Genomic DNA, 24480 nt, shown 5'->3' with positions numbered 1-24480 from the left:
CAGAACAAAGAAAAAATATTAAAAGCTGCAAGGGAAAAGGGCCAAATAACATTTAATGGCAAACCTATCAGAATTACACCCAACTTCTCAGCAGAGACCATAAGAGCCAGAAGGGCCTGGACAGAGATCCTGCAAACCCTAAGAGACCACAGATACCAGGCCAGACTACTTTACCCAGCAAAACTATCGATAACCATTGATGGAGAAAACAAAATATTCCATGACAAAAACAAATTCAAATAGTACCTATCCACAAATCCAGCTTTACAGAAGGTACTAGAAGGAAAACTATATCCCAATGGGTCAAGCTACAACCAAAACTACTCAGGAAATAGATAACTATCCCATGGCAAAAACACAACTACACAAACGCTCGACTGGAAACAACATCAAAATTAAGACTCTTAACAGTCACTGGTCATTAATATCTCTCAACATCAATGGTCTCAATTCTCCAATATAAAGACACAGACTAACTGAATGGGTGCATAAACAAGATCCAACATTTTTCTGAACTCAAGAAACACATCTCACCCATAATGATAGGCATTACCTCAGGGTAAAAGGTTGGAAAAAAATATTCCAAGCAAATGGTCACATGAAGCAAACAGGTGTAGCCATTTTAGTATCGAACAAAATAGACTTTCAACCAAAATTAATCAAAGGGGATGAGGAAGGACACTTCATACTCATCAAAGGTAAAATCAACCAAGATGATATCACAATTCTGAACATCTATGCTCCCTATACAAGAACACCCACATTTGTAAGAGATCTGCTAAAAAAGCTTAAACCACACATCGATCCCCACACAATAATAGTGGGAGACTTCAACACCCCACTCTCACTGAAGGATAAGTCATTGAAACAGAAACTAAGCCGAGAAATAACATCATTAACCAATGCCATGGGTCAAATGGATCTAACAGATATCTATAGAATCTTTCACCCAACCAAGAAAGAATATACCTTCTTCTCTGTACCCCATGGAACCTTCTCCAAAATTGATCACATCGTAGGTCACAAAGCAAGCCTCAATAGATACAAGAGGATTGAAGTAGTACATTGTATCCTATCAGATCACCATGCTCTTAGGCTGCAATTCAACAACAACAGAAATAACAAAAAGCCTACACATACGTGGAGACTAAACATCTCTCTGATAAATGGCACCTGGGTCAGGGAAGAAATAAAGAAAGAAATCAAGGAGTTTCTGAAATTCAATGAAAATGACGGAACAACCTGCCCAAATTTGTGGGATACATTGAAAGCAGTGCTAAGAGGAAAATTCATAGCACTAAGTGCCTTTAAAAAGAAATTGGAAACATTGCACATAAGCATCTTAATGACACAACTGGAAGCCCTAGAAAAAAAAGCAGAAACACCCAAGAGTAGTAGACGTCTGGAAATAATCAAACTCAGGGCTGAAATTAACAAATTAGAAACTAAGAAAACAGTCCAAAGAATCAACAAAACCAAGAGCTGGTTCTTTGAGAAAATCAACAAGATAGACAGACTGTTAGCCAAACTAACTAAAAGGCAGAGAGGCAGTATTGAAATCAACAAAATCAGAAATGAAAAGGGAGACATAACAACAGACACTGAAGAAATACAAAGAATCATAAGATACTACTTTGAAGACATATACACCACAAAATTTGAAAATCTAAGGGAAATGGATGATTTTCTTGATCAATTTCACTTGCCAAAGCTGAGTGAAGAACAGATAAACAAGTTAAATAGTCCCATTTCCCCTACAGAAATAGAAGCAATCACCGATAGTCTTCCAACAACAACAACAACAACAAAAAAAAAAAAGCCCAGGGCCAGATGGTTTCAGTGCAGAATTCTACCAGACCTTCAAGGGCGAGCTAATACCGATACTATTCAAGCTACTCCAAAAGATAGAAATAGATGGAAAATTACCAAATTCATTCTATGAGGCCATAGTCTCATTGATACCTAAACCTCACAAAGACTCAACAAAGAAAGAGAATTTCAGACCAATTTCTCTTATGAACATCGAAGCAAAAAAACTAAATAAAATACTTGCAAAATGAATACAAGAACATATCAAAGATATCATTCATGACCAAGTAGGCTTCATTCCAGGCATGCAGGGATGGTTTAATATACAGAAATCCATCAATGTAATCCACCATATAAACAAACTTAAAATAAAAAACCACATGATCATCTCTTTAGATGCAGAGAAAGCATTTGATAAAATCCAACACCCATTCATGTTTAAAGTTTTAGAGAGATCAGGCATACAAGGCACTTTCCTTAACATAATAAAGGCTATATACAGCAAGCCAATAGCCAAAATCAAAGTAAATGGTGAGATACTCAAGGAAATTCCTCTAAAATCGGGAACAAGGCAAGGCTGCCCACTCTCTCCATATCTCTTCAATATAGTACTCGAAGTTCTAGCCAGAGCAATAAGACAACAAAAGGAGATCAAGGGTATCCAAATGGGAAAGGAGGAGGTCAAATTATCCCTATTTGTAGATGATATGATAGTGTACATAAGTGACCCTCAAAATTCCACCAGAGAACTCCTACAGCTGATAAACACCTTCAGCAAATTAGCTGGATACAAAATTAACTTAAAAAACTCTGTAGCCTTCCTATACACAAATGACAAGTTTGCAGAGGAAGAAATTAGGAAAACCACACCCTTCACATTAGCCACAATCAATATAAAATATTTAGGAGTTACTCTAACTTAGCAAGTGAGGGACTTGTTTGAAAAAAACTTCAAAACTCTGAAGAAAGAGATTGAAGATGACCTGAGAAGATGGAATGATCTTCCTTGCTCATGGATCGGAAGAATTAACATAGTAAAAATGGCCATCCTACCAAAAGCAATCTACAGATTCAATGCAATCCCTATCAAAATACCTACACAATTTTTTTAAAGACATTGAAAGTTCAATTCTGAACTTCATATGGAAAAACAAAAAACCCAGAATAGCTAAAACAATCTTGTACAATAAAAGGTGCCAGAGGAATCTCCATACCTGATCTCAAACTGTACTATAAAGCAATAGTAATTAAAACAGCATGGTACTCGCACAGCAACAGGCTGGTTGGTCAGTGGAATCAAACTGAAGACCCAGATATGAATCCACACACATATGGTCACTTGATTTTTGACAAAGAAGCCAAATTCATTCAATGGAAAAAGGATAGCATCTTCAACAAATGGTGCTGGTCTAACTGGAGGTCTATGTGTAAAAAAATGCAACCCATATTTGTCACCTTGTACAAAACTCAAATCCAAGTGGATTAAAGACCTCAACATAAAATCAGAGACACTAAGTCACTTAGAGGAAAAAGTGGGGAAGAGCCTGGAACATATTGGCACAGGAGACAACTTCCTGAAAAGAACACCAACGGCCCAGGCCTTAATGTCAACCATTAATAAATGGGATCTCATGAGGCTGAGAAGCTTCTGTAAGGTAGGAGACACTGTCAAGAGAACAAAGTGACAGCCTACAGACTGGGAAAAGATCTTCACCAACCATACATCTGACAAAGGTCTAATATCCAAAATATATAAAGAACTCAAGAAATTAAACACCACTAAACCAAATAACCCAATTGGGAAATGGGGCTTGGAACTAAACAGAGAATACTCAACAGAGAAATATCAAATGGCTGAGAAACACTTAAAGAAATGCTCAACCTCCTTAGTCATCAGGGAAATGCAAATCAAAACAACTCTGAGATTCCATCTTACACTCATCAGAATGGCTAAGATCAAAAATTCAAGTGACACCACATGCTGGCGAGGATGTGGGGGGAGAGGAACACTGCTTCATTGCTGGTGGGAATGCAAAGTAGTACAGCCACTTTGGAAATCTATCTTGTGCTATCTCAGACAAATGAGAATAGGGCTTCCTCAAGACCCAGCTATTCCACTCCTTGGAATATACCCAGAAGATGCTCCAGCATACAACAAGAAAATTTGCTCAACCATGTTCATAGCAGCCTTATTCATAATAGCGATAACATGGAAACAACCTAAGTGTCCATCAGTAGAAGAATGGATAAAGAAACTGTGGTACATATACACTATGGAATACTACTCAGCTATTAAAAACAAGGAATTTCAGAAATTTGTGGATAAATGGATTGAGCTAGAAATGATCATAATGAGTGAGTTAACCCAGAAGCAGAAAGAATCAAATGGTATATACTCACTTATATCTGCATACTAGCCCAAGGGGCATGTCCCACAAAAGCCTTCACTTACCAGGAAACTGGGACAGAGGGGAGGACATCCTATTGGGACTCTAAATGAGAGAAGCATGGGAGAATAGCAAAGTAGAAGAATCCAGAGGGTCCTAGAAACCTACAAGTAGAACATTATGATAGGCAGATTTGGGCCCAGGGGTCCCGTTCAAACTAAGGCACCAGCCAAGGACAATACAGGTGGTAAACTTTAAACCCCTACCCAGATCTAGCCAATGGTCAGAACATTCTCCACAGTTGAGTGGAGAGTGGGATATGACTTTCTCACGTACTCTGGTGCCTCACATTTGACCATGTTCCCTGGAGGGGGAGACCTGGTGGCACTCAGAGGAAGGACAGCAGGTTGCCAAAAAGAGACTTGATACCCTAAGAGCATATACAGGGAGACGTAATCCCCCTCAGGAACAGTCATAGGGGAGGAAAATAATGGGAAAATGGGAGAGAGGGAAGAATGGAAGGATACAAGGGATGGGAGAAACATTGAGATGTAACAAGAATAAATTAATAATAAAAAATTAAAAAATAAAAAATAAAAAAAAGAAAAATCAACAAAAATAAACAGATTTGTGAAAAACATTAAGTTCAGGAGCCTGTGTACAGATGTCTGCTTTAGCCAAAACCTGTGCCTTCTGATTAATACCAAAAAAAAAAAAAAAAAAAAAAAAAAAAAAAAAGAATAAACTAATAAAAATTTTTTAAAAAATTGTAATGATAAATGAATAAAGAAATATAATAATTTAAAAATATGTAACAATGTCTACTATGCATGTAAGAGAGAATTTCATTCTTTATAATATAAGGAATTCTGCATAAAATAAACCACTTAAGATTGAATAGGATTTTACGTCTAAGAAGATGAGTGAGTAAAACAGTAAAAGTAACTCTCTTTATCTAGAAAAAAAAAGAAAGAAAATTTGCTGAACCATGTTCATAGCAGCCTTATTCATAATAGCCAGAACATGGAAACAGCCTAAGTGTCCCTCAGTTTAAGAGTGGATAAAGAAACTGTGGTACATATACGCTATAGAATACTACTCAGCTATTAAGAACAAGGAATTTCCAAAACTTGTAGACAAATGGATTGAGCTAGAAATGATCATAATGAGTGAGTTAACCCAGAAGCAGAAAGACTCAAAAGTCAGGGTGCACGAGCTCTTAGACAAGCAAGCTGATGAAGGAAGGAAAGTACATGTGGGGCTCCAAACGCGCGAATAGAGAGGTTAAGCTGCATAGAAAGAACAGAGCAAGGAATCGTGATAAACCATTGGGTTGGAAGATTGCTTTGATGCAGTAGGATATTCTATAAGTAAAGATTTAGGTAAAAGCCTCCTATTTAAGAAGGTAAATCCAGAATATTCCAATTTAAACTTGGAGACAGACTATATGTCCAATATTTGGAATAGAAAGGCCAAAAGCTGAAAACTCTAAAAGCAACTTTATGATGCAGACAGAATTCCTTTGGGACTTGATATTAAACTATTTTCAGTAGGGAGGGCAAATATTTTGATCAAAATGCTAAGAAACGCCTTGGAAACATCTCCTAATAGGGGCATGCATGGCCTGTTGTAAGCCACAGAAGCCAGTTTGCCCCTGTGCCTCTGATATTGTTAAGGTACATGAGAAACTGGTGGGCACTACTCTTCATTTTTTTTTTTCTGACCAAACAATACTCTACCAACAAACCTTGCTGCATAAATGAGATTCATGAGTCCCTGACTTGAAAGAGGGAGAGAGAGACACAGAGAGAGATAGAGAAAGGGTGTGGGGTGGGACAGATACCTGACACCAACTTTCAGCCTCCATATTCACTCACTCACTCACTCATGTATCTTAATACATATGTGAGCACACACCTCAACAGTGTGCGCACACACACACACACACACACTGTCCTGTGTGTGGGTAAATGAAAAGGATTATACATAAGTGAAAAAAGGGAAAAGGAATCTTATATATATATATTTGCTGTTGTTGTTTTTGAGACAGAGTTTCTCTGTGTAGCCTTGGCTGTCCTAGACTCTCTTTGTAGATAAGGCTGACCTTAAATTTACAGAGATCTGCCTGCCTCTGCCTCCTGAGTGCTGGGATTAAAGGTGTGCGCCACCTCACCCGGCTAAGGAATTATATTTTTAACCTTAACTCACAGAATGGCATTTTATTACCAAGGGTAACATTTTCTTCTGTGTTATTGGAAATCGACTCTTAACTTATCTTTTTGTCCACTGGAGGAGTGAATGCATTAAGAGCAAAATTCAACTATCTGTTACTCTTTATACTTAATAAAAATAATTTCAGGACCTGTACTGAGAAATAAGCAGCCAAGCTGACTGGGGTACTCAGGAATATGTGAAGTAAATGGAATAACTTTCCACCTATAATGGGTACAAGAGTAGATGGGCTAACTATAAGCAAGTGGTAATTGTTAATCTTGCAATTTGCCAGAAAAAACAACTCTACCATTTTTGGCCAAATTTAAGGCAAGCATTTACTAAATACTAACTAAATAGTGACTAAAAGGTGAACTTTAGTGAGGCCCATTCCCGCAGGATTTTCCAGCTGGAATGAGCAGCTCTGTGCTTGTTACAGGGGCTCGTAAAGACAAACCAATAGGCTAAGGTACTTTCCCAAGAGGTTTTGTTATTTCCCAAGAACTACAATCCCCAGCATTCCAGGAATTACCTGGTTCCTGGTGCTCAGAGGTAAATTTTTGGGCTTTACAGTAACATCACCCACCTTGTCTTTCCTGGTTTATGGTTCCCCTCTAAGCTGTCTACCCATGCACTTTTGGGGTGTCTAGTGTCTCCTGTCACAATTTCCTCACTTCGTAAATCCTGATATCTGACATTTTCACCTTGAGGAGAATTAAAGCTGCCATGTCTTCTCTGCAGGTTTTTATTTTAATCTTTGTTTACAACCTGACTTGGGAAACACTATCACTCCGTTGTACTTCCCTCACCCCTCCCTGCCTTTTACTTACATTTTAAGCTCTGGAGATTAGTGTTATAAAATATGTTGCTTAGTGGAGTAGCCTTGAGATGCCTGTTGTGCAGCTCAAGGGCCTCAAATGTATGCATAGCGGCATGCAGCTAGTCCCAAAATAAACTGCTATACATTACACGAAATAAGTAAATCTGGGGTACTTAAATCACAGAATCTCAGTACTGGATGGCACCCTCAATTTCATTATTTTCTTTCCTCCTACTCCAGGCAATAATGTTCTCCATAAAAGTACTGACAGATGGTCGATAACTCACACTGCTAGTTTGATTTTCTTATTAAAATGGCTAGATTTCAGAATCTAACTTCTTGGCAAGGTGCTTTTCAACAGCAGAAATGCATCTGTTCAAACCCCAAAATAAACATGCTTCTCAGAGGAATCAAGAACATTCTATAAAACCCCAGCCCTTCCTAGGATGCACTTAGGCATGAATTTCACTTCAAGTTAATTACGCCATGATAGAAGTGAGGGCCTTTGTTCCATGTCTGCATAGGTTGGTGATGCTCCAACCCATGGACAGAGGCTGTAAACTGAGATGCGCATGTCCAAATGCTGAGTGTAGCCCAGCATTCAGTTTTGGAGGGCTGAGAAATAGTGCTTCATGAGACAATTCCATGTCACCATGTTAAGTACATGTATAGTCTTACATACATGCAATCATGCTCAGACATGACATGTAATATCATGTGCCTGGGCCAAATACAATCTGCAGTAGGGTTAGTGAGGCGTTGGAAGACCATTTTCTGAATTCTAAGGACACTGGTATTCTCAGCTTGTGATTTGAGATGCTAAACTCAGTCAAAAATAGGACAAAGTAATTTGTGATCATCACCTATCATCATTAGTTTGGGTGTCTGTCTACACAAAATAATTCCCTTGCAATGGATCTGAAATTCTAACAGTGCAGTACATTTTTATTTTTATATATACTCATTAACTTTCAACTTTACCCAATAGAAAATATTGTATGTTTGTAATAATGTTTGTTAAGGCAACATTTGTTCATTTGAGTCATGTAATAGAGAAATAATCTATAATAATTAATAGTATATAACCAAACACTAAAATAATTCCTACTGTAATCTAGAAATAAGGCAGAAGCCATTTAAAGTCCAGAATTATGAGGGTGCTATGTATATGAAATATGTGGCTATTTATTATAGTTAGAGATTAGTTTCAACAAGAGGTCTTATGATGTGCACAAAATACTTTATAAAAATTCCAATTTTTGTAAGTTTCCCTATGGTCCTGATTCTAACTCAAAATTCTCTCTTCTCACTTCTTTACATATCTCACTAACTCTATTTTCTAACATACAATATGAGACAGAGAGAGAGAGAGAGAGAGAGACAGACAGACAGACAGACATACAGACAGACACACAGACACACAGACACACAGACACACAGACACACAGACAGACAGGCAGAAGAAGGAGGAGGAGGAGGAGGAGGAAGAAAGCCATACAAGTTTCTGGATTGGAATGATTCTTGCAAAACAGCTATTTCAAGTGCAAACTAACTGGAAACACAGGGGGTTGGCTTCCCTTTACGGGTTACAGTCAGGATGAAAGGGCAAGGCAAACTGCAATGGTTTAAGAACAGCAGCAAATTTCCCCCTCAATTCACTATTGTTCTGCTTTCATTCTGTGGCTAAGACAAAACACTCCGATCAGAAGTGAGTTGGAGATGACGTGACTTATTTGGTACACTTTCTTCAGGTTGCCTGAAATGATAAACCGTGAAGGAGAACTCCTGTTGCCCACAGTCTGCTCAAAGCCTTATGTTTAGCTAGCCCAGTCCTATGTGCCTAGGGAAGGTGTCACTCACAGTGGACGGGGCCCTCCCACATTAATTGACAATTGATGTAGTCCTCCACAGATATTCCCACAAGCCAATCTGATGTGGTGAATTTCTCAATCAAGACTTCTCTCAGACAGCTCTCAGTTAGCTAGCATAATTAAACTTAAATGGGATGTGTGTGGAAGGGACTCAAGGCAGGAAGTCTGCCTGCTTACCTAATCTCCTGTATAAACCAGTACTCCATCCAACACCTAGCCTAATGTAAAGCCCTCAGCAAAGGTGATTTTTAGGTCAAAGGGTAACCATGAATGAGAAACACAGTCACTCTCCTCATACTCCAAATCCATTCTGAGATGAACATTGAAAACTCTTTTAATTAAAAAAAAAAGTTTAGTATACTCCTTTTATAGTCTGAAGCAAAAAACATGAGGCTTTTGTTCTCAGCTCAATTTTCAACATTCTGATCTGGATTTTAAACACTTGGTAAGGCCCAAGCTTACTACACATTGACCATGCACGTTTGACAAGAGCAAGCTGTCTTCCGTGTATGAAGCTTCCACTGTGGTAGATACTGCATAGGACTGGTACTCGCCGAGGAGGATTTGAAAAGGAAGGTAAGACTGAATTTAAAAACCACATGTTCATAATATTTCTTCATCCAGCTTGCTTTAGATAAGCCTATAAATTCAGGAGAGAGGCATTAACATGAGAGCAGAAGGAAAACAGCATTTGTCAGGTGGTTATAAAAACAAATCCTAGAAAGATACATACCATGACATGCCTCACACAGGGCTAGAAAAGCTTGCAGATGGGTGTTTATCTCTTAGAGCCAAAAATAAAAGTAATTAATTTTGCTCCTCCAAAAAGCTTCAAAGCACATAAATTAGCAGCCCCAGTCAACTATCTCTTGGAAGAAGCCAGATCTCCTACCACACCACAGCATGAGGCCAGTTTCCTCCTAGCATTCAGCTATCAGTTCCCATCAGATTTCACCTAACTGTGACATTCATGCAGCATTTAGAAAAGCAAAGGCAGCTTTAGACACAGAGGCCTGCGCCTCTTAATGTCCCAAATGCTGCACGTTAACAGCCTCAGCTACCATCTTATCTTATGCCTACATAGCAAAACTAAACGAACCTAAGTCAGATATACCCAGGCTTACACGGCCAAGTCTGCCAACAGGTTGGTAAAATCTCCTACGCGCAGTTTCCAGCCTGGTTCTGCCTGCACTCTCCGGTTGGTGGCTTCAGCCTGCAGTGTTGGAGGTTGGTCTCATATGCTTTGATGCTAATTACTGCTTGCTGTCTCTATACCCAAGGTCGCTAAGTAACCTATCCTAAAGAACTTCCTGTTTAACCAATAAAGGGCCATCACATCTGGGGAAGGCAACTAAGATAGGCGTGGCTAAGGTTCCTGGGCTTTGGGAGACAGAAAGAATCTTGGGAAAGAGAAGAGACTGGGAGAGATGAGAGGAAGAAAAAGGCTGCACCATGGGTTAGGTGGAAGAGAAGCACATGGCATGCGTGGGTGTAGATTTGGCCCAGATGATGATAATTAGCAAGGATTTGGGATTATGGATGGGAGGGGTAGCTCAGCAGAAGTTATTAGAAGCAGATGTCACGGGATTGGGGCAGGTGCTTGCCCCAATATGGGAAGTAGTGTAGGGGATTAATATCTGCCCTGGCCCAGGTTAACTAATGATATTTTAAAATATAACAAGTGTCTGTATTTCACTGATTGCTGGCAAGTTAAAAATACCACTGTAATAATAATTATAGGCATGATAAGAAACATTGTTAGGCTATATCGATATTTAACCACAACATGGCAGTTACTGCAGTTCCTAAAATTTGCGGGAGATATAAGAGTGACTCATCATCGCCTACGCCAAAAGAAACCCCAGTCCTTAGACTCCTGTATAAGTCTCTGAGCAAATTGGGTGGAGTTGCTTATTTACTCATAAGTTTTTGCTTCATAGTTGTGTCTTTGAGTTGTAGGTATTAAAGCTTAGAAAGCAAACCAAAACCTGAGGGGAAACCTGGGACACCTGGGACACCTGTGATAAAAACTGCTAGCTCGTGTCAAGTTGGCATCAAAGCCAACCAGCACAAAGGCAAAAGACACCAATGCATAAAATAAGTCTTTTTAAAAAGAATCTAAGTGGGCTCTGCACTAACCTGAAAAATTATTGCCTGGAACATCAGCCATATTTGCAGCTCAACTAATCATATTACTTGAGAAAAATTTGGTGAGAAAAGGATGAAGCATAAGCCTGGAATGGCCTCCTCTTCCTCTTCCTCCTCCTCCTCCTCCCCCTTCTTCTTCTTCTTCTTTTCCTTCTTCTTCTTCTTCTTCTTCTCCTTCTTCTTCTTCTTCCTCTTCTTGTTTTTCTTCTTCTTCCTCTTTTTCTTCTTCTCCTTCTTCTTCTCCTCCTCCTCCTTCTTCTTCTTTTTCTCCTTCTTCTTCTTCATTCTTCTTCTTCTTCTTCTTCTTCTTCAGTACATGATAAATCTATTCATAGCAAACTGATTTTTAAAAATAAAATCACTTTTATTTAATCCAAGGAAATCTTAGAGAACATAAGGCAGCCATGTCAATTATAAAGGTCCTTTTATATTTATATCATTTTAGAAGGAAATGTTTGTCCCGCCACACATACCCTAGGTTTCAGTCTAGCATGCCTACCTTTTAAAAAAACATAATCAACATTTTAATTTATTTTAGTAAAATGCATTTGTGAATGAATTCTTCTCTCTTTAGCGCACAGGTTATCATCCTCACACAGGGCCTGCCTTTGCACTGTGGCAGAGTCGGAGCAGCCGTTCAGAGATGCAGTGCCTTGTCTCAGTGATGATGGTGGGTTAAGGTTCTTTGAGTATGGGGAAGGGCTCCAGTGGAGAACTGGACAGCCCAGGTCTTTGAAAGCTAAACACATTAGCTACCCTATGTTACCCTGGAATGACTTCTATTTAAAGGATATGCTTTTTGGAAGCCTACCAGTAAATAAACATATGGACCACATTGACAAGACTTCACTGTGAATTTGTTCTCTTGAAGGTATGCAAACGATGAGTTGGGAAAGGACTTCAAATTGATGGAGGCCTGGTACTTACTTCACACTCCTCAGAGTTGGCAAGAGCATGTCATGCTTATGTGTGACAAAGAAAAAAAAACGTGGGAATGCATTATGATAAAAAATATCTCACATTCTAAGAGACTGGAATTTTTGCAAGATTTTATAGCCAGAGTTACTAATACACCTTGAGGTCACTTAAGGCTTAAGACTTTGGTATCTTATCGTGTATACTTTGTATTCAAACTGCTTGTTTAACCTGCCTTTAAGAACCATCCAACAACTAATGTAACAACCAGCATCACTTGCCATGGATTTCCATGCCGTCAACTTTTATAACCTATGCTAATGCACAGATTTAACCTTAAGTTATGTACTCCACAATGCTCCAAACCCAGATAATGCATGTGTGTTATGACACTCATTTGCTGAAGACTAAAAATAAGCCAAAAGCAACCTTATAGAATATATATGTACAATGAACTCTGGGAAGAGTGTTTGGATAGTGCTTGATGGTGTGTGTTTGTTATCTGGGTCAGATGGGGTCAGTAGGAGTCAGTGACTTTATCCCTTGTACAACACTATTGAAGATTTCTGTAGAGGACCCTTGTTTTCTTCCCCATGTTTTTCTCTGTTGTTCAGTAAATAAAGCCCTTTGTTAGGAAGAGAAACACAGAGACAGAGACATAGACAGGGACAGAGATCACAAGACAGCCTTCAGGCAGGCATAGATTCAGATTCTTGTTACAAACAGAGAAGGACAATGGATGAAGACACAGATACAGGAAGAGTGACATCTCTGGGAATGCAAGTCCTCAAATGACACTAAAGGGAAGTGCTTTGATTTCTAATCTTAATGCAGAATGGGCACAATATTGGTGACTCAAAGTTTAGTATTACTTCATCCAAGCCAATGCATTTTGGTGCCTCATGTGAGGAATCTCTAAAATGTTAAATCGACCCCATACATAAGGCAGTGTTTTAATTAGAGTTACAAAAGTAAAGCCTGAAAGCACGGCATGCTTCTAAGTGCTAAAAGATAAATGTCGTAAAGACTTTTTGAGGCCACTTTGAAATGTTTTCTAAATATGTATCATTGTAATTTCTATTTCACTTTTTCAAACCTTCCTAAATAGAAAGGCAACATTTTCTGCAAGTAACAGTTAGTATAAAAGTAACAAGAAATGGACTACATGTTAGGAATACAGCTGACCTTCTTCTGTAACCCAGGTTGTCCTGGAACTCAATTTATAGCCTTGGCTGGTTTCAAACTCATTACAATCCCATCTTAGCCTTTTGAGTGTTAGTGTTGCAGAGGGGAGCCACTATACTCACTCTGCAAGCCAAGGTACCTTTTCTCTTCTCTCTTTTGTTGAGGAAGTGTCTTAGTGTTGTATTGCTATGAAAAGATACCATGACCGTGGCAATTCTTGTAAAAGAAAACATTTAACTGGGGCTGGCTTACAGTTCAGAAATTTAGTCCACTGTCATCATGGCAGGAAAAGTGGCAGCATGCAGGCAGACATGCGGTTGAAAAAGTACTTTGAGAGTTCTACATCTGGAACCACAGGCAGCAGGAAGAGAGTGCAAGCCACTAGACCTGGCCTGAGCTTCTGAAACTGGCACACTTCCTCCAAGGCCATGCCTGCTCCCACCTCCTGATAATGCCATTCCCTATAAGCCTGTGAGGGTCATTTTCATTCAAAGCACCACAGTTAGGCTCTCATATTCACACATTGTTGAGTATGACCTTGAACACTTACTTGGTATCTGCTTCCACTCCACTCCACTCCACTATGTATTTTAAGTACATAGAATTAAACCAGGTTTCCTGTATGATAGGCAAGCATTCTGCACTCTGACCTATATTCCATCCCCAACCCAGGTAACTATCTTCTTCAAGACCAAGTCAATTCCACTGAAACTAGGTTATCTGTCCCCAGGAGTGAGGCAGGACTGTTGCACAGGACTGATCTTCGCATGACAAAATTATTCTAAACTGAGCCTATCCCATAGCCTCAGTTCCCAAAGACTCCTCTTCTTGCTTCCCTGATGGGATATGAAACAATTTGAGAATATCACTGAAAGCCAGTAAGACACAGTGTCTTATCTCAAATACAACCAAGTGCCACCATAGACCTCTTTTATTTATAAAATACCAAACTTTGGGTATTTTTGTTTTAACATACTAAGACAGTTTGATAGATACAAGGTAAAACTATAAACTATATAACGATTGTATATTGTTAGCCATCTCAATCATTAGCATGTGTCAAAGGAATTTTCATTAGAAAACTATTCTGTGTGTGATGAAATGACCCATTGGTTCAGAGCACATAGACACTCTTCCAGAAGATTGAGTTTGGTTCCCAGAACCCACATCAAGTGGGTCAAAATTGTTTGTTACTCCAACTTCTGGGGATCCGATGCCCTCTCCTGGCTTTTACAAATGCACACACACACACACATGCATACACACACCACAGGTCATGCATACATACACACATGAATACATAAATAACTCCTCTTTCGAGGCTCAGGGAGGTATTCAGAAGAGAAGGTAGAACTACTGTGAGAAGCAGAGGGCACGGATGGCATCAATGAAACACTGTCTTCCAGCCACAGACTGACACACCTATGAATTCACAGAGACAGTGGCAGCACGCACGTGGCCTGCACAGTTCAAGACAGACTGGATCCCAGTACTGAGAAGGGAAGATGGACACAGACTCCCATTGCTAACCAGGAGGCTGCTACAATTGTTACCCGCTGGCAAAGGAAAATTTAGTCTTCTTCAATGGTTTCCATGGCATTTAACCACACTTCAGGGGAGGCCCCATGCCCAGTTAGTGGACAGCCAACACAAAATGAACTCAATGGTATTTTTACAGACTTTTTTTTTTGTCTCAAATTGCTTTGTTCAAGCTGTTTTTGCTTGTTTGTAAAACTTGTATGTCTTTGATTTCCATTGTTGTATTTGTGCCTGTCTTTCTTTTTTGCTTTGTTGTTTTCTTATTAGTTTAGTTTAGTTATGTTATTTGCTTGTTTGTTTTTTAAAGAGAGAAAGAACAGACATGGAGTTGGGTGGGTGGGGTGTGGGGATGAGCTGGAAGGAGTGGGGGAGGAGAAGCATGATCAGGCTATATTGTATGAATTTTTCAATAAAATGATAAAAATAAAAATTTAGATAATAGAAAAATATGTACTGTTTTTCCATTCCATTTTCCCTTATTTTATATTCTGGTTTTTAATTAAGTCACATTCAGAATTGCAAAGATAGTATTATTAATCTTGCTGCTCCAATTTGAAAATAATAAATAATAAAATTGTGCTGCTCTGCTACAGAAGTTACTGGTAGTCCACTTTTCTCAAGGCCCCTGGGGAAGAAATAAGCCTTGATTTCTCATTTTCTTTGACATACCTACTTGGTATGTATTTTGCCATATCAACTAAATGTTAAGCCTGTTCCAGATCCTGACATACTTCTTCATGCCACTGAGATCAAAATAATCATTTCTGACTTTAAGTTAAACTATATTTGAATTACCTATAGCTGGGTACCCTCCGAAAGTTCCCGTTCCTGCAGAATAATTGTCAAGAAAAAATTTTAATGAGAGTTTGCCTAGACACTCCCAACCTCAAACTCTTCAAAACTAAATGGCAACATTCAAACTGAAAGTTTATCTTAAAAAAGATTGTGGATTGTTTCTCTTGGGCCAAGCTAGTATGACTGGGGGGAGCGCAGGGAGGGGAGGAAGGAAAAAGGACTGCTTCTATGTGAGCTGATAACACAGTTGCTAATATCACAGTTATCAAATGTCTTTGCACTTAACTTGTTTAGAACTAAATGGGAAAAAAATTCCGAGAGTGAGTCACCACATTGTGTTCGCTCAGTCTTGGCAGGTCACCTTGTTCTAGTGAACAGAGAGTTTGTATGGGACGAGCCAAATGTGTCCAAGTTTCTCCAGATGTTCACACGTATGTCAGGTGAGCAACTGGAGCTTGGGAAAGAAAAAAAAAACGTGTTACAATGAAGGGATGTGCTCCCTTGTGATTGTAGAACCTTGAAGCTACTAGGGAAACAAATTGTATCCTACAATACCTGTTTATGGAAGAGCTCCTATGGAAGAGCATCTATGGCCACCACCACTTCAACGCCTCCCCCTTTGGGTTGTTTTTGCCCTCTTTCTGGTTTTGGCAAGAGGCTCACTATGTAGCCCAAGCTGTCTTCAGAACTATGATTCTTCTGCCCCAACCTCCAAATGCTGTGATTACAGGCCTGTGTGACCACACCTGGCTCAAAACTTTAACTCAGAGAAATCAGATAGCATTATGGAAAAGGTTATTTATCCAGGATAGCCAATCTCTTCTGTATATTCACATAGAAAAAAATGTGCATGATTTTAATAAGCTACATTTCTCATTCTATTGTCCTGTGTCCATCTCACTCTCTTGCACTGTGATGTCAAAACAGATAGTTAATATAGGAACGAAAGTTAATAGGTGTCAGGAGTGCTGAGGGTACAGTAGTTAAAAAGTTGCCATTACAAACTATCTCAGCCTTAAGTCAGCAGACACTTGTCATAGCACAGGTAAGTGCGAGGGAGCAGAGCTCAGACCACGGCGCACAGCTGGAATGGCAAGTCCCTGTTTAAGGAAGCCATTTTGTTTTCTTCTAGCTTGTTTTAGCTTGGGCAGCTCCTCCTTCCAAAGTCCGTTCTGTGGTATATGTTTTAGATGACACATTGTTCAATTTGAACAAGAGGTTGGGGGAGGGGGAGGTTACAGCTGAGGTATTCACAAGCATTTCCTGTTTGTAGTCACTCCCTTTTCCTCTTAGGCATGTGTTTTTTCCATTTTCCAAATCTGCCTGTGTGTTTAAATGTCCTTCAGTCACACACACTTTAGTAATCCATGGAGAACTAAGGGAAGAACTCCACTAATGTGCCTGTCCCTAACTATCACATAATTCTCAGGAAACTCAAATAAAATGTGTATGCTCTATGATTATGGAATCAAAATTCAAAAAATACTGAAATGTTAAGAGTAAATTCTCAGACAAATAGATGTGCCAATATCCAAAGAGAAAAAAGAGCTATACAGTCCCCAGGTTGCAGTCTGTTGATAAGTGGCCAACAAAAGTGTAATACAAAATAGTATCCAACATTATAGCACCTATCAAGACAAGAATTAACAAGTGACACAATCAGTCCTGACTTAATTTAGATTGTTTTCTTTGTGAGTGGTGTGCATATGTTCTCTCTATAATGTCACTAGGCAGCAGTATCCTACAATGAAGATGTGGGCAAAACCCAGAGCAAATTACTTTCAGTATTATTACAAAGTAGTATTATTATTTTAAAAAGGAATGATATTGTCCCACCCCTGTGCCTGGTTTGTGTTCTCGGCGTCCATCTTTCCTTTTACTTACATGCTGATTGACATCCTCACTCTTTTATTTTGAGTAGTCATGTTTAACTAGTAGTGTTTGTTTCCACTTCGAGGAACGCAGTCGTGCACATTACTCCCGTGGTTTTACTGTCCTGAGCTTTGCTCCCTGTGCATGCACATGGGCGCTTGTGTCTTCATCTTCTAAAGTCTTCTACAGCTTACTCTCTTCTTTGCTCAATAGTAGATGAAAGCCTTGTTTTTTCTTGTCTCAACATCAAACCCTGCATGCTGTCTCAACACAGCCTCTACCCTCGTCCCGTACTCCCTCCTCCATAGAAGCCTTTATTTTCCATAAGCAAAGTTTATTTTTACTACTCAGGGCCACAGCACTACTGTCTCCTATAAGAACAATGCTTCTGGGAGAGCGATGCTTACCCTAGAGGTAATGTACGAACCTGATAATATATCCAATTATTGTGTAATCTTTAAAACCTTGTCTGAACAGGATTCACTGGTGCTGGAAAATAAAGCTTTGCACTGTCATTGTTTTAGCAATTTTATTTACCATATAAATTTGCACTGTTCTTGTCATACTGTTGTCATACTTCAACTCTCTGAAACTTCACTAGACTCAATCCACGTAGGGTTAGTTCCACACATGTCACTCAGCACCGTGTAGGTTTTCTCAAATGGCAGGCTGAGTCTTCATTAAACTCTGGATGATTTTCTGCTGTCAGGTCTTTGATTTTCATCTTTCTAGTTCCTCTGTTCACACCTCCTAGAACTTCTTTTACTCTTCCTAATATGTTTGCTGTAGTGAAGACTATACATAACAAAATATTTTATGTTTCCAATTCAGCAATATGCATATATTTAAATGTTTCGCAACCATCACCACCACCTTTCTCTGGAACTTTTGTACCTCATAAAATGAAACTTTTTGTCCATTAAGCCTAACTCCATTTCCTTCCTTCAAACACATGGTGCCTGGTGCCACTAAGTTCTATCTATATGATTTTGAATAATCTAGTACTTCAAATAAGTGAAATCATGATGTGAGAGCTTTTTTTTTTTTCACGCCTACACTATTTTAATTAACATAATGTATTCAAAATCCATTTCTGTTTTAGCATCCAACTAATTGTTTTGAAATTGAATAAATATTCAATTGTCCAGACCACATCTATTCACAAACACCTGGACTGCGTCCATGTTTTATTATTGAAAACAGTTCTGCTATCTGATAGACTTGGCCTAAAACATTTTTGTCTTTCTATACAGAAGTGTGAGGATTGTATGGGTTTTTTTTTTCTTTTGAGTATCCATCACATGGGTTTATTTGTTGTTTGTTTGTTTGTTGTTGTTTTACAGTAGGTGTCCAATGTAGCATCCCACATCCTTGGAGACATTTATTGTCTGATTTGTTTTCACTGTTGCTTGTTGCTCAGTGTTCTATTGGGTGCTAAATGCTATCCCAATATCTTTGGTTTTCATTTGCCAAATGCTTTGGGCTACTAGCACCTGTTCATGTGTTTACTCACTATATGTATGTATATATATTTGGAGAATGTTTTTTCAAGTGCTTCATCTGTTTTCAAATCAGTTTTCTTGTTGAGGTTTTAGCATTCCCTCTTTGTGCTAGAAGTTAGTCTTTGTGGTTTGCAGCTATCTCTTCTGAATGCTGTCATTTCACTTGGTAGAAGTTGTGTTTTGGTGCACTTTTTTTTGTTGTTTCATTTTATTTTATTATTTATTTAAGTAGTTTATTCATATTACATCTCAATTGTTATTCCCTCACTTGTATCTTCCTATTCCTCCTCCCTCCCTCTTTCACCCTCAGGTCTGTGACAGAAGGGGACCTCCTCCCCCACCATATGATCACAGCCTATTAGGTCTCATCCAGATAGCCTGCTTCCCCTTCCTCTGAGTGCCACCAGGCCTCCCCACCAAGGAGAAGTAGTCAAATAGGGGGTATACCAGAGTTCATGTCAGAGTCAGTCCTCACTCTCCACACAACTGTGGAGAATGTGTTGTCCATTGGCTAGATCTGAATAGGGTCCTAGGTTTAGTGCATGCATTGTCCTTGCCTGGGTCCCTGGGTCCAGATCTGCCACCTTTGATGGACTTCTTGTAGCTTTCTAGGACCCTCTGAATCTTTCTATTTCCCCATTTTCCTATACCTCTCTCACCTGTAGTCCCAATACAAGGTCCCAGCATCTATCCCAATCTCGAAAAACCAAACCAAACCAAACCAAATAAAAAAAGAGTATTAAAAAAACATGAATGTCCCCTGAAAGTCTTCACATAGCAGGAGTTTTGTTGCACTTTTACAAAACATCCCCATTAAGATAAACTGTCCTTTTTTTTTCTTTTGTGACCTGTAATTTATAGGGGGGGGGGGATCACTGAGAAGTTCAACCTCATACAGTTTTTTTTTCTATTTTTTCTTAGGTTTTAAAAGTTTAGACCACACAATTAGGACTTCATCTATTTTGGGTTAATTTTTATGTGGTGTTATATCACTTTTTAGCTTCATTCTTTTGTATATGGATATACAGTTTTCCCAGTAACACTTATTTAAAGTACCATTTTGCCCATTGAATGGTATTTTCTGTCAAAAATCATTTTATCATATGTATAAGGTTTTTGATAGTGAATGCATTAAATCTGTATAATCTTTGAGTGGTACTGACATTTCAACAACATTAAACTTTCTATTCCACATGCTTTCAGTTGCTTGCGCATTCTCTTATTTCAGCACTGTTTTGTAGTTTTTAGTAGTCTTACGCATCCTTTGCTAAGTTAATGCTTAAGTATTCTATTGTGTTGTATGCCATTTTAAGTGAAGTTGTCTTGATAATTCCCTTTTCAGGTTGATAATTATGAGCACATAAGAATGCATTATATTTTGTGTTGATGTTACAGCATGCAGCTTTAATGAATTCATTAGCTCTAACAAATGTGTTTGCTTGTGTGTGTGTGTGTGTACACTTACTAAAGATTTTTACATCCATGACAATATCACCTTACAAACAAATTCTGCCTATGTTTTTTATTTCTCCTTGCTGACCAAAAAACAAGCTCTAACTTTCAGCACTATATCAAACAGGAAGAGCAGAGGCAGCATCCTTGACTTCTTCCTGTTTGGAACAAACTCTTTCAGAGTTGTGGATATAGCTCAATGCCAGATCACTTGCTTAGCACTTGTGCAACTCTAGATTGAATGCCCAAGATGGAAAAAAGAAGTCATTGCAACTCTTAGCTAGAATATGGTGGCATATGTTCTGTCAATGCTCTTTATTATTATTATTGTTTGTGATCCTAAGAAAAGAAGGTTCTAGTCTGACCCAGAAAACTAGGAGTGGTCATACTGAGTAGTGTAGGCGACTCACCTACACGTTCTCAATAGACTCTAGAAGCAAAATGCAAGTAAATGCCTAATGGTCACTACAGACAAAGTAAAAAAAAAATCAATAAACTGGAAATTGTATAAAATTGTGAAGATTAGTAGTCTTAAAAATAGCTCAGAGAATTAATTTAAGAGAAATTAAAACAACTACTTAGAGGTGATTGAAAAAGATTTAAAAGTCAGCACAGAAGAAGTGTTCAGTAAGAAACTTACCGTTACATATGCTTACACACACACACACACACACACACACACACACACACACATACACACACACACACACACAGAGAGAGAGAGAGAGAGAGAGAGAGAGAGAGAGAGAGAGAGAGAGAGAGAGAGAGAGAGAATAGTTTAGACTCACAATTTGACTTGAAACTCCAGAAAACCAAAAGTAAACCAAAGCCAAAACTATAAGAAAGGAAATGATAAAGAGTAGAGAGAAATAAAATAAATCCAGATAAATACCAGAGCAAGATACACACAGAGAAATGGCAATGAAATAGAACGTTGATTCTTTGAGAAGATTAACAAAATTCATAAACATTTAACTAGATGAATTAAAAGAAAAATAAAAACTACGCGTTATTTAAATCATAAATTAAAGGATTTACATTAATACTGATTTTTATTAATTTTTAATAATACATTTGTTTTATTACACATGTATAAAACAAACTACACACAGCAGGGAGAACCATGTGACAATCATGAGAATAATGAGTTCTATACATGTTACATTCAAAGTGACTTGGCCGTCTGCATTCATCCAGTTTGAAGTAAGTGTCTTTCCTGTCTTGTTGGGTCTAAATTTCTGAATGAAATTCAATATCTATCCTAGCTCAACTCTAATAGCTTAACTTCTTTATCTTGAACTAAAATGATCTTATGCCCTAACCAACTAAACTATACTATCTTGTTTTCAATGCCCCTCCGAGACTTGAGAAGGAATAAAACTTAAATTCCTGAGTGAACCAGCATTGTGGGTTAGCAGCTTCCAAAATATACAGTTGACTTAAGACGGTTTACTGCCTGACCAGTCACTCAATACACTTTATAACGTTAAAGCCTCATCTTCAGCTTTCTGGCCTAATATCTCTGCCAGACTTGTTTGCAGAGCAGGAACTAAATACTGAGTTTTACAGAAATAAAAAGAATTATATAGGTAATAGTATTTATGCTGTAAAATTAGATTATCTAGACAAAATAAAAAATATCCTACAAATCTAAAACCTACCCATATTAATCATGAAGAAATAGAGATCTGACAGTGTTTCAATGTTAAAATATTCATTAGCAAAGTAAAGCTCTAGACTTGGTTGTTGAACTGAACATTTTTAAAAACGTGTATCTGTGTGTTTGCCACATGTGTGCAGATGTCCACAGAAACCAGAAGAGGGCGTCAGATTTTCTGTATCTGGAGGTAAAGCAGCAGTGGGACAGACAAATATGGATACGGGAACCAAACTCCAGTCCTGTGGAACAGCAGCAAGTGCTCTTAACCACTGAGCCATCTCTCCAGCCCCTCACTGGCTAATTCCATCAAACATCTAAAGATGATTTGACAACAGTTACTTTTAAATTTTCCCAAAAAGTTAAAGAGAAAAATGGCACTTTTTTATTGAATGTGTTAGGACAGCATGATCCTGCTAATAAGGTGAAACCAAGGCACTAAAAGAGAAACCTGCAGGCGAGTACTCCTGTGCACCTTGGTCCAGTACTCTCAACAAAATCTGAGCAAGTGAAAGCACATTAGAGTCTTCAGGAGGACAAAGCACTCTTTATTTCTTAGATGCAAGGGTAATGAAAACAAGAGAAGCCAAGCAATATATTACACACATTGAGGGGAAGAAAGAAAACACCCACATAAGTGTTTCAATCCATGCAGATAAAGCATTTGACGAAATACAACACTCTTTATTATAAAAGCACTCAACAAACTGGGAGAAGAAAACGACCTTAACACAATAGGAATCACAGTTTAAGATCTATGGTGCCTGTTACACTCTGCATAGAGATGGAGAGCTAAGATGGAGATGTTAGGCTTTGTGAGCATCACAGAGTGTACTGTACCATCTGCTGTTTGCTGGTGAGCTGCATGCATGCCAGAACTAGTTTACTGTGTGAAGTCCCATTACTCATCTCCTGCCTGGCTCTTTCCTCCACTTTTGAGACTAGGATACTGAAGTCCCAACTTCACCTTATCATTTTTTTGTTCACATATCTTAATGGCTTATCAGCAGACTGGTGTAAATATGTATGCAAACATAATATAAATATTTATAATCATATAACCATTAAATGCATATTACATTTTACTAACATATAATGATTTTTGTTGCCCTCCGATTTCTTTCATTTACTATATCTACGTAGAACATTATCTTCTTTATTTTACTGTCATTCTGTTTGTGTCTCTGGATCAAAAGTACTTGACTCAATAGTCCTTTACTCATTCAGTTAATGAGTAAATTCTATGAAGAGTTTAATCAATTTATATTTAAATTACCTAATGGTAAGTAAGAGCTCACTTTTGTTTTGAATTTTCTTTCACTTTGATTTTTATTATATTTTTAGTTAGTGTACAAAATAATGGTTTGATCATGATTTTTCATATCTATCTATCTGTCATAATACTTGTTCTAACTCACACAGTACTGCGCGCTTAGGGTATCTTTGGCCACTATAACATGGTTCACTGATCTTCTTTATACTTAGTTGATTTTACCTAATGAAACATTTAATTGCCTTTCTCATTGCCTGCACATACACTGAATAACTACTTCTTCATAGTTACTGGAGGATTCCACACACCATCCTGAAATTTTAATGCCAACTAATTCCAAATTAAATTCAATAGAAACATCTGTTTCTTACCCATTTGTAGCCTATCCATGTTCATTAATCATGTGAGAAAATTATCCCTTTATTTGGTTGTTTGTGGATATTTATAAATGTGTTGTGGGTTTCCTCTTAACCTAGATAGCACCCAAATAATTGAGATGGACTATTATATTTATTTAACAAGCTTTATGGCACAAGAACTGAGCAGTATTAACCTATTTTAACCTTCTAAGCTAAGCTGGCTTTCTGCTGGCATACATCCCTGAGATACTTGCTTTTTATGGCTTTCTCTGCTCCAGCTGCTCTCTGATGATGACTCTTGGACCTCTCCTCGGGCTGAATCCCTTCTACCTTCCTCTCTCTCCTCCTCCCCTGGCTGAAAGGAAGTCCAGCCCCATCCTCTCTCCTGTTCAGTAATTGGCTTTTAAGCTTTTTTATCGACATATCAGGTATCAATTGAGGAGCAATATTGCACATCACTGAGACAGACAGGAGATTCTCAGTATAAGGATTGCAACCAGGCATAGGGGCACATGAATCAGCGCTGAATATTTAGACAGTGAGCAATAACATTATGCTTACATTTAGTTACTTTTTAAAAAAAAAAGCAAGAGATGAATTCCAAGAAATATGATAGTAAGTAGTTTTGTCTTTGTTTGAACATCATAGAGTATACATACAGAAATCTAGGCAGAATGCCTATTAC

Source organism: Acomys russatus, chromosome 10 (genome assembly GCF_903995435.1).
Source record: "Acomys russatus chromosome 10, mAcoRus1.1, whole genome shotgun sequence".
NCBI classification, from domain to species: domain Eukaryota; kingdom Metazoa; phylum Chordata; class Mammalia; order Rodentia; family Muridae; genus Acomys; species Acomys russatus.
Note: the sequence above shows the minus strand (reverse complement) of the source record.